The following is an 11,725-nucleotide window of genomic DNA, read 5'->3' on the forward strand; positions in this document are numbered from 1 at the left end:
CAAGAGGTTGTGTAAACGACCCAAAATATTATGTTATATTTGTGGTAAATTTGTTGTAAATTTGATCTAAGTAAGAGTTTTTTTTTCTTCCCGATTTCTAAAAAATCCTTACCTGATTGAAAAAAAATTAATATTATTTTCGAAATCTGCGTAGCTGAATAAGAGAAAATCCATTATTAAAACCAAAACAACTTTTATGAAGTTTCAATTCGCAGGTCTGTGTAATTAATTGCCCAGATTTGAACAACAAACACACTGAACGTGCTTGGTAGAAAGAAACGCTCTACATTTAGTTAATGAAAATGGTGTGTACCAAAACAATATAAGATCTGCTCACGATGTGGAACTGCTAAAATACAGAGAACTAAGAATACTCTAAATGCCTTATAATTTGATGAAAAATGTTTAAACCCTGTTATTTTTAACCACCCCACGTGGTTACAAGAATAGATAACTCTTATTACACGAACAAGGGTTATAAAATTTCCTGAGTATCATACATTACAAGCACTGCTAAGTTCTAATCCCTCCAGAAAGATGACAGCAATATCTTCTTCCTATGCATTTCCAGATACGCAGTATTTATGCGAAATACATAGATAATTAATTATTGCTATCCAGGGAGGGCGTCCGTGATGTATTTAGACACTTCTGGGATTTTTTGTTTAAGTTAAGCACAAAGCTACACAATTGGTTATCCGTCCTCTGCCCACCACGGGTACCGAAATCCGGTTTCTAGCGTTGTAAATACAGTGAGATACCGCTGTGCCGCTGGGGGGCGACACTTCTACGAATAATACAAATATACTGCTTGTTTGAGAAGCAAGTTCAATTTATTTATTTCTTTTATTAAATAAACTTTGTTTTATGTAGCGTGAATTGATTTGGTTGGTTTTAAATTTCGCGCAAAGCTATACGAGGGCTGTCTGCACTAGTCTTCCCTAATTTAGCAGAGTTAGACTAAAGGAAAGACAGCTAGTCAACACCACCCACCGTCAACTCTTGGGTTACTCTTTTACCAACAAATAATGGGATTGACCGTCACATTATAGCATCTCCTCAGCTGAAAGGGCGAGTATGTTCGGTAACGGGGATTCTAACCCGTGACCTACATATTGCGAGTGGAGCGCCCTCTAGCGTGGAGTGAACCATTTTGTTGTATTGACAGTTCTGGTACCGTTATCATTTAAGTTCACATAGCGAAGATTCATATAAAATTCCTTTTTTTTTTACTAGTACGTATCACATAAAGTATCACTACACGTATCACTACAGTATAGTTTTGTGTTGGCAAGGTGTAAGATATTGATATTAATATAGTGTATTTACAAGTTAAAAAAAGAACTATTCACCTAGCTTCTAAGCGTGCTGAACTTCGTATATTCCTATTGTACTTAAATGTTGACAGCGATATATAAAATAACGTAAAAGCAATGAAGAGAAAAGGGGATATGTACACAGGTTTATCTTTGTTAAAGCTTCCATTTATATTCTAATGTTTTGTTTAACGTTTTTTTTTCCAACATCCTTAACATTGCTTTAAAAGTAGAAGCATTATAAGGCCGAGATAAGCATTCTGGTAATGCTATTAATGGCTTCTCTTAGTAGATATCTGTAATGAGGCAATTACGAAAAAATTTTAGTATTAATCGTGATACATAGTTCATAGGTCAATTGACATCTTTCAAATGAAACTTGTGAATTGTTCTATAAGTTTTAAACACTTATTGAACACTTATTTGAACACTACTTTAACACAAAAAACAACATATTAATGATCTTTAGCTTTCTAGTTTGGTTCGACTGTTGTTCAGCACAGGGCAAAACAAAGGGCTAACGGTGCTCTTCACACCACGGGTATGTAAACCCGAATTTTAGCGTCGTGAGCCCACAAGCTTATCGCTCAGTCACTGGGGGGCTTAGCTTTCTAGAGAACATACTTCCAAAGTTATTAATTACATTCAGTCAAATAGGTTGTTTGGTTGGTTTTGATGTATAGTCCTTTACTCTCCACTGATAACCTAAAATACTTTAGGTGTTTGGATAACATATGACATGCCGTCCCAATTAACTATCCATTATTATCCAGCAGACTAACTGGTTATTTGGTAAGTTTCTATTTTTAAAACTCCCAGAGCAGAGTCGAGTCATCTATTTACAGATATGTGCGTGAAAAGCATAATAACGAACAACATAAATAACTTGTCTGCTTCCCTTAAACTTTTTAAACTCTTCCCTTCACATAGTACATAAAAACGATATTCTAGATATGACGAACTGAATATAATTTTCATAGACTAGCGAATTGAACATCCGTACACGAGTTTAGTGGACATATCCACGTGTTTTCGCACGTACGATGGACTCACTCTCTTACTGCAAATATTACGAAGAGTGGCGGCATACGATAAACTTCATCGCTTTATCACCAGGGGGACTGCAGTTTGGTTTGACTGTAACTATATTGAGAGCAGAATGTACATAAAAAAGAAAATAAAAAAAAATGTCTCAGAAAATTTATAAATACATTTAAAGAAGCATTTCAAGTTTCCTAATTGATTTTAATTGAATACCCTTCGTAAGGCTTAACTGTGAAACACAAATCTTCATTTGTTTGATAGTTGTGCCGAATGAATATAATTCAACCTAAACATAGAAATAACAAAATACAATTGGTAATATGTCTTCAAATCTCTTGTATATATGTTGTATATTTCCAACTTGATCGGCACCCTTTTGCGACTCATGAACTAAATCCAGGGCAGATACCCCTTGATTCAGGCTTAACCATCCATAAATTAGAACTGCTCACCAGATAGAGGGCAACAACTCCACAGCACTCGCCGCCTAGCTTCTACTTTAATAGAACAGTGTTACCGACTGTCACAGTTTAACGCTCCCACGGGTGAAAGTTGGGAGCGTGTTCAGTGGGATATTGTAGTTTAAACCTTGAGCCTTCAGTTTCTCAGCCCAGAATACTAACCACTAGGTCACGACCGGTCCATTTTTTTTGCTGCAAATAAACACATCTCGTTTATCTAACTTCTCCTTCCCAAAATATTATATTGAAGGTAGTTTTTAATTTAGTAAATACATAGGTCTGCATTTGTAGAATCTACCGAAGAAAACTAATCGAAAATCGTTGTTGTATACTTTAATCGAAACTAAAAAAGGAAAACATTTATGCTGTAAACAAATGGTAAGTAAACAGATATTTTTAATGTGTACGACTTTTCGAGCCGGGTTGTCCTTCATGTGATAATTCTAAACGCTATGAACATTAAAAACATCTGGTTATCGTTTACCATTTGTTTGTATTAGAAGTTTTATCTCCTTTTTTTGTACATGAAAAACTATCTGAAATTATAATATGTATATCGGTGTTTATTACATATATTATCAAGGACACCAGTAACATTGAAATGATACAATATATATCATAACATGTCATTATTAGTTTAAATAAATTAATTAATGTTTTACAGTTGTACTGAATAAATTCAATTGAATAAAGGTCTTTTTTAAAGAAAAAAAAATATATATATACACACACACATAGGAAACTATCATTTTGACGTTTTTCCCATTATGATTTGATTCAATAATGTTTCTAAAAAACTGTCACTTTTGACATTTTCCCCATTATGATTTGATTCAATAATGTTTCTAGAAAACTGTCACTGACGTTTTCCCCATTATGATTTAATTCAATAGTGTTTCTAGGAAACTGTCACTTTCACGTTTTTCCCATTATGATTTGATTCAATAAAGTTTCTAGAAAACTGTCACTTTTGACGTTTTTCCCATTATGATTTGATTCAATAATTTTTCGAGAATGCTGAAACGACCAAGCAAAAAAAAGATGCACGCAGCTGCGTTGTTAGTTAAATTTTAATTAAACTATTTTTAATGAAAATAAAATAGATTTAACAAGCTTTTATTTTTAAATTTATCACATGGCATGAAGATTTTTCATGAATACCAAGAATGGCTACATAATAACGACAATAATATTTTAATGAATTTACACACATTTTGCGTACAGATGATATTATGATCTCAATTAGTACGAATATTGGTTGCAAAGAAAGAGCGTGAGAATTTTTAAGGAATACGGATACAACTGCACGCAAAGAACGTAAAACGTTTAATTAATCACTCTGGCTACATACAAGTCGATTCTATTCTTACACACGTATGGACAAGGTAATCACAAACATCTCAATTAATTCAATTTTCTAGTTCAGACAGTTCCGTGCGTAGCTTACTCTTTTTTTTTAAATTTTACAACGTATTAAAAGAACCTAGTTATAAAGATCAAGCATTTGTTTATCTCACTGCAATGCTATGGTTTTACAGCGTATAGTAGTGGGTCTAAGGTCGTGAAATTCTGCCTCTAACTTTCCTATCATGGCTTCTTGAGTTCTTCAAATAGCTCAAATGAATTACATAACATAACAGATAAAAAGTAAATACTGTCTATAAATGATGAAAGTAAATACTCTCTATAACTAAGGAAAGTATATACTCTCTATAACTAAGGAAAGTATATACTCTCTATAACTGATGAAAGTAAATACTCTCTATAACTGATGAAAGTAAATAGTCTCTGTAACTAAGGAAAGTAAATACTCTCTATAACTGATGAAAGTAAATACTCTCTATAACTGAGGAAAATATATACTCTCTATAACTGAGGAAAGTAAATACTGTCTATAACTGATGAAAGTAAATACTCTCTGTAACTGATGAAAGTAAATACTCTCTATAACTGATGAAAGTAAATACTCTCTATAACTGAGGAAAGTAAATACTGTCTATAACTGATGAAAGTAAATACTCTCTGTAACTGATGAAAGTAAATACTGTCTATAACTGATGAAAGTAAATACTCTCTATAACTGATGAAAGTAAATACTCTCTATAACTGAGGAAAGTAAATACTCTCTGTAACTGATGAAAGTAAATACTGTCTATAACTGATGAAAGTAAATACTCTCTATAACTGAGGAAAGTAAATACTGTCTATAACTGATAAAAGTAAATACTCTCTGTAACTGATGAAAGTAAATACTGTCTATAACTGATGAAAGTAAATACTCTCTATAACTGAGGAAAGTAAATACTCTCTATAACTGAGGAAAGTAAATACTCTCTAGTAACTGAGGAAAGTAAATACTCTCTATAACTGATGAAAGTATATACTCTCTATAACTGATGAAAGTAAATACTCTCTCTTCATTAAAGATGTTCAAAATCCTTAGTGTTCTTGAATTACTTTCTCCATCGTAGATATAGCTCAGTCTGATGTTAGTCATTACGTATTTCTTCACATTAACAATTTTATTGTAAGAAACTTCTGAGAAGGACGGTGAGGTCAATCACAGACTGTACATCTTGACAAACTTTCCACTAATTCTCCAATTGACGTCGGCTTCCAAGGCTAATTTTAAGCAAGCCGAAGGCACAAAAGGCCATCGAAGCTGCACCTGAGGACTTGACAAGTGATATTGTTGTGATTCCAAGTTCTCTGATAATCATAATCATGAAGACAAACAATCGTTGACTTGGAGGTGTGGCTGGAAGTTGAGTAGTTTGTCTTAGAACGAAGCCACATTGGGCTATCACCTATCTCCACCGTGGGGAATCGAACCCCAGATTTTAGCGTTGTAAGCCCGTAAACTTACCGCCTGAGGAAGTATAATTGTCTAGGAAACCCTAGTATTTCTCTAAACATCTGAAAAACTTCAGATTCTCTCGAATAAATCCTACACCAAGATGTTCAATTTTTTAATGAAGCCGTCTCAGTTTGTAGAAGAAAAAAAATAAAGTGTACAATGGCTTTAACGTTAAATATCCACGTTTAATTAATTATTTATTATAATTTTAGCAAAAAAAAAAAGGCTTTAACGTTGTTTAAACAGAAGTCACGTGTGATAAAGGGTGTTCATTAAAGATACAGATTTATGTTAGGCGTGTGTATTTTTTTATTAATAGTGCTTCCTTAATTATTATTTTGTGTACATGTTATGTTTTACCCAATATATTTGTAGTTTCATAATTTAATTTCTTATCTTCTTTACCTCTAATGGTCCTTTTAAGCGTTCATTAAATCTTGCTTTTATATTTCTACTAGACTCACAATATATGTATAGATTCACAGTTAAGTTTCACTGATAATTTGATAAATAGATTCATTTGTGTAGTCATAATAATTATAAGGTTTGTTTAGTATATCCTCCAATAGTCTAGGTTTTTGCACAAATTTATTCCAATATTTATGTTGCGTGCTTTGTGAGTTTGTTCCATTGTATGGGATAATTCCTATGATTTAACTTATTTTTATTTATTATCTTGCTTATCTCGTAAGTTGTTGAATTATATTTTTTGTGCTTACTTCTTTTAGTGATTTACCAACGACTTTTTTAGAAAAAAATTTTGTTTGTTTATTGTTAAGCACAAAGTTACTCTATGGGCTATACGTGCTGTGCCCACCGCAAATGTCGAAACCTAGTTTTTAGCGTTATAAGCCTTTAGGGGCTTCTGGAAAACAAGATAAGCTTTTAACTAAATCTAAATATGATCTGTTTTGTCTTCTATTTGTTTAAGTAATAAAAGGTAGAATTTAATGTTAAATAAACCTTTAAATATACCTATGTTTTGATTGATGTCGTGTGTTCACTGCCAGTTGATGAATGTTTCTTTGAGTGTGTTTTTTCTATGTGTTTTGATGTTGAATGTATTGTGAAGTCATGTGATATTTAAATTTAGGTAGTTTACAGTTGCTTATTTTCCTCTTCAATTGTAAATTTTATGTCAGGATGAATGTAGTTAATATGTTTAAAGTAGTTTTGTTAATCTTGGTTATTAAAACTTCATAATACGTCATCAACTTATCCCCAAGACTGTTTTTATTTCTTTTGTTTGTATATATATACCATGAATAACTGCCAGAGTGGTTAAGATGTTTTGGATGTAAAAGTGTTCTAACAGTTAATTACTGCAAAAATCAAAATAAGAGTTTTAATTCTCTTTCTTGAATAAATATCTGTTTTATGGCTTTGGTTTAGATTTGCTATCACTAATTGCTTCAGAGAAAGGTATCAGTGGAAACATTGAAATTACAATAAAGCCACATAATTGTTTTTAGTGCTGGTTTCTTGTAGTCTTTTGGTGATTACATAGGAATTTCTAACTGTTGTTTCTGAGTTGTTTATCAAATCTGACAACATCCAATTAGAATGCTGCCTAGGTTATAATTAAATGATGTATATATTTGGATAATTGGTCTGATGCTAATATTGTATATTTGTATATTATTTAAACGTTGGTACATTTATTGTAACATCCGCGTTTTCCAGTGGAGCGCTATTATGGTTTCTTTGGGGATTATATTTCCTTTGTGTATTTTTACAGGAAATTATTCACCTTGGTTTCGTATATTTTGTTCAGGTTTTCTTTTGTAATTTTCGAAATTGTTCTTCTTTATTTATTTATGATGTCAAACATAGCTGCGTTTTTTTGTTTTTGTTTTGTTTTGGTTTATCTATGATTGCATTTGTGTTACCTTTATCAAGATATCTTTATGTTTCTTTAATCTTTTCAGTGCAGAGATTTTATGTTTTATAAGGTTATTTCTAAATTTTTGTTGTTTTAAAAGAATATAATTTGTTTCTTTCAAAATTATTCTAAACTTATTTCAAAGGTAAAATGTGAAGGTTTTTTTTACTATAATTAGACCTGTTTTGTGTTGTTTACGGTGTATTAGGTGGTTTGATGTTAGTGTTTTAGTTTTCGTATTTGTTTATTAACTTTCTAGCTAGGTCTTTAAAACCTGCTTTTAGCTCCAGGGTTGGCGTTTTGGTAGAGAAAATAGCAAAAGTTGAGTTCTTTACTGAGGATATCCTCGTGTGCGTTTCTTAAAGTTAGACTTTACGTGTTTATATTTTGTTTGTTTTTGTTGATCTTTAGAGTATTGGCTTAATAGTGTTTTGATTTTGAATCTGTGGTGAGCCTTTCTGACTAGCCAGTATACATTAATTCTCTTTTATCAACTGAGGAAGCTCAGATAAAAAATAAAACGTCTTGGTTTATGATTTCGCTTCAGTTAGCGAGAGATGCTGAAGTTCTTTCGGAAGTGTGCAAGTTCGTAAACTTTTAGTTTGTGAGCCATCATAAACTTCAAATCCTTGTTTTTCTCTTGAAATCATGAAATATTCTCAGCATTATCGCAACCTCTGATTTTGAGGTCCGATGCTATTCTAAACGTTTTGCTATATGATGTTTCTGTCTCCAATGGAGGGAAACGAAAGCTTCGTTCTTTGAAGTGTCGTGCCCTTTGGCCTTATATTTTTTAACAGTTTTGCTGTATAAATATTTTTCTTCTGAAAGGTTCTTTATATATTCCTTCAGCCATAAGTTTATCCATGGCGGTATTTTACTGTAGAATGATTAAGAATATGCCAAACCAACTACAGTCTTGGCGAAAATGTTTGCATATTTTGTTACAAATGAGATCATTATTATTAAGATGGAATATAAATAGACCTAACGCTGTCAAACTGAGAAATGTATTGAACATCTACATATGTAATTTGTATAATGAGACAGGTTCTATGGACACCATGAACGATTTATTAGAACAGCAAGCAATTTTATTAGACATCTGTAGAAGCCCCCAGTGGCACAGCGGTATGTCTGCGAACTTACAACGCTAGAAACCGAGTTTTGATACCCGTGGTAGGAAGAGTACAGATTGCCCATTGTGTAGCTTTGTGCTTAACTAGAAACAAACAAACACATGTAGAAAAATGTGTAATTCAACATTTCACCTACCACAACAAAACCTTACCAAAACATATTTGTATAATGACAAAATATAACATTAAATTATTATAAATAGCGTCTGTAACCTTATATTAGTTCATATTAAACATTCAGTACTTGGTTGGTCTTTCTCGTACTCTAATTACCTCCGCAAGGCGACATAGCATGCTGTCTATAAGGTTATTGATGTAATCCACCGTGATTTCATCCCAACTTGTCACTAGAAGGCGCCGCAACTCAGCTAAAGTAGCTGTTTTAGGGTCATGGTTAGCAATTTTTCTGCTCAGTTCTGCTCAGCAGTTCACAATAGGATTACAATCTGGAGACTTTGCTGGCCATGGTAATCTTGTAACGTCCTTTTGGTCGAGGTAATCCTGTACAATATGTGCACTGCATTAGTGACGTGCATGAATGGATTAACGAGATTCCCACTGTTCCTATCTACTATCTAGCGAAACCACAGCCAAGGGAACGGGCTTGGAAAAATCAGTGGCATTGTCATCCTGGAACACAAAGCTATTGCCAAACTTGCCCTAGCATATGTCAGAAATATCGTCTTCATGTGATTCCTATAGGAGGAACATTGATATTTTCCTGGATGATATAAAGAGCAGTTTTCCACCATGATGAATAGCTGCCAAAACATGTACTGCCCCACCTCCTGTGTGTTCCCTATGGGAAAGACAGTCTTCTCTCATCTGTACTACAAGCAAACGACGAACCTGAATCCTACTATCGGCTTTAACAAGCCGTAAACAGGACTCATTTGAAAAGATGACATGTCGCCAGTGTCTTAACTGTAAATTGGCACGCTGTTTTGCCCAAGTAACACGGCAACGGCGGTGAATTCCGGTTAATATCGTTTTAATATAGCCCTTCTTGCAAAATAACCTTGTTTAGTCAGTCTCATATTCACTCTTCTTCTGGATACCCTGGAATGAACGTGTTCATACCATTCCTGTTGCAAGTGCAGTAGTTTTCTATGTCTACCAGTATACTTTCCTGGAACAATATTTCCTGTAGTCCGATGACAATTCAGGATTCTGGATACAGTATATTAGGGTTACCCTACTGTTCTGGTAATGTCCGTTTGCTTCATACCATACAGTCGAACAATTTGATGCCCTATAACTTCTTATACGTAACAGGCATGACTCTACACCAAGTACAGAGAAATTGTTTGAACAAAGCGTTGATCTGTATCGAAAAATATTATACTAAAAGTACACCCTTTTATACAAAATAGGTTTTTATGTGTCTTTTGACAAACAAATGCTCAAAAGAACTTATACATACCAGAATAACAACTCGTACATGTTTGTCTGGTCGTACGCTACCTTCTCCGTTACTACTCAGGCATTTATTCAAAAATTAAACCATACTTTTAGACAATAACATCAATCTAGAACATTATGCAAATATTTTGGCCAAGACTGTATATAAGTTTGTAATAAAAAGCGCTTGCACTAATCTAATAAAATTGTTCTTGTAAAGAAGTTCTATGTGTGTTTTAATGTTTTCGAATATCTTGTTTTAAACACTCGTACATTTAAGAACAATGAATGGTATAAAAACTCGAATGTCTTACAACAAAAACATGCGTATTTCCTATGATTAAGATGTTCTCATAGTCTAAAATACAACGTACTGGTTGAAAAGAAGAGGGATAGTTTGGTATTAACGAATTTCAGGGTCATTGATTTTAGTTTTGAGTTATTTAGTTAAATAAATAATCAGATAAAGAAAAATAAGTGACAAATCTCTCCACTACAAGAGGTAAAAACCAATCTTGTGCATTTGCGTCTGTTTGTTCGCATTTTTAATTAACTCTAAACACTGATTACTTACCGTGCAATAATACATAAAGTTAAGCTATAATAATATAATAATGAAAAAAGATTTATTTCTCCTTTATCTTTTTCTTATCAATTATTACTTTGAATTTATTCACTGCGCTTAATTAGGTTTACCTTTTATGTGGTAATCAAACAGGAATGTTTTAGACAAACACGACACGATAAAAAAGGAAATTGGTACTCATTATAATGTTTTTGAATTGTTTTCCTCAGCAATCATTTGTCGTTTTTGTAGCGCAATGATACATAATGAGCTGTCTGCACTTTGTCCACCTCGGGGAATCGAACCCCGGATTTTAGCGTTGTAAGTGCTGAAACGTTCCGCTGACCCACCGGAGGACGGATGTCAACGTGCAGCTTGGCGCTATTAAAATCTAGTGTATTATTTTTGTCATCTGCTATATTGGATAATTATACCTTAATAAGATTAGTATTTCTAAAAACCTAGAACCTGATCTATATATATATATACACAAATTCTCAGTATATTTCTATTTTTTCTTACACTAACTGATAGTGTGATGTTTAATGACACAAAAACTATATGGTAGAAGACACTTGTAGTTTCTCGAAATATAGTAAAATGGAAGAAAATGATGGCCAGCCATTCTGATAAACCAAACTATATGAAGAATTCCAGTGTCAAAAGCATAATTTCAAAGCGTTTAGTTAAAATATAAGTAGCTGTGTGGTACTCGGGACATAAACTTTACCTTTATGTAATATATTTATTAACTTTATAACAATTTATTATATCACTATCTTTCCATATACCTTCGAAATTCGCCACTGTCTGTTTGCAACCGCGGTCTTAGGACTTTTATCCAGCTTTTATCGTTATAAGCCTTCAGGTTACCGCTGAACCACTGAGGGGTCAATCTTAGGACTTTTATCCAGCTTTTATCGTTATAAGCCTTCAGATTACCGCTGAACCACTGAGGGGTCGATCTTAGGACTTTTATCCAGCTTTTATCGTTATAAGTCCTTCAGGTTACCGCTGAACCACAGAAGGGTCGATCTTAGGACTTTTATCCAGCTTTTAT

The 11,725-nt window shown here is 33.1% G+C and overlaps 1 protein-coding gene and 1 long non-coding RNA gene across 2 annotated transcripts in view; one reads left to right on the forward strand and one right to left on the reverse strand.

The window, feature by feature from the left end:
- LOC111085827 overlaps nucleotides 1-117 on the forward strand; it is a 1,013-nt gene extending 896 nt beyond the window's left edge. The window contains exon 2 of the long non-coding RNA XR_002610607.1: nucleotides 7-117. This is a non-coding gene — a long non-coding RNA (uncharacterized LOC111085827). The remainder of the gene's footprint in view (nucleotides 1-6) is intronic.
- LOC106459645 (protein kinase DC2-like) overlaps nucleotides 1-11,725 on the reverse strand; it is a 66,100-nt gene that overhangs the window by 45,665 nt on the left and 8,710 nt on the right. The gene's annotated exons all lie outside the window — the stretch shown is intronic.

This window comes from Limulus polyphemus, unplaced genomic scaffold (assembly GCF_000517525.1).
Source record: "Limulus polyphemus unplaced genomic scaffold, Limulus_polyphemus-2.1.2 Scaffold642, whole genome shotgun sequence".
Lineage (NCBI taxonomy): Eukaryota > Metazoa > Arthropoda > Merostomata > Xiphosura > Limulidae > Limulus > Limulus polyphemus.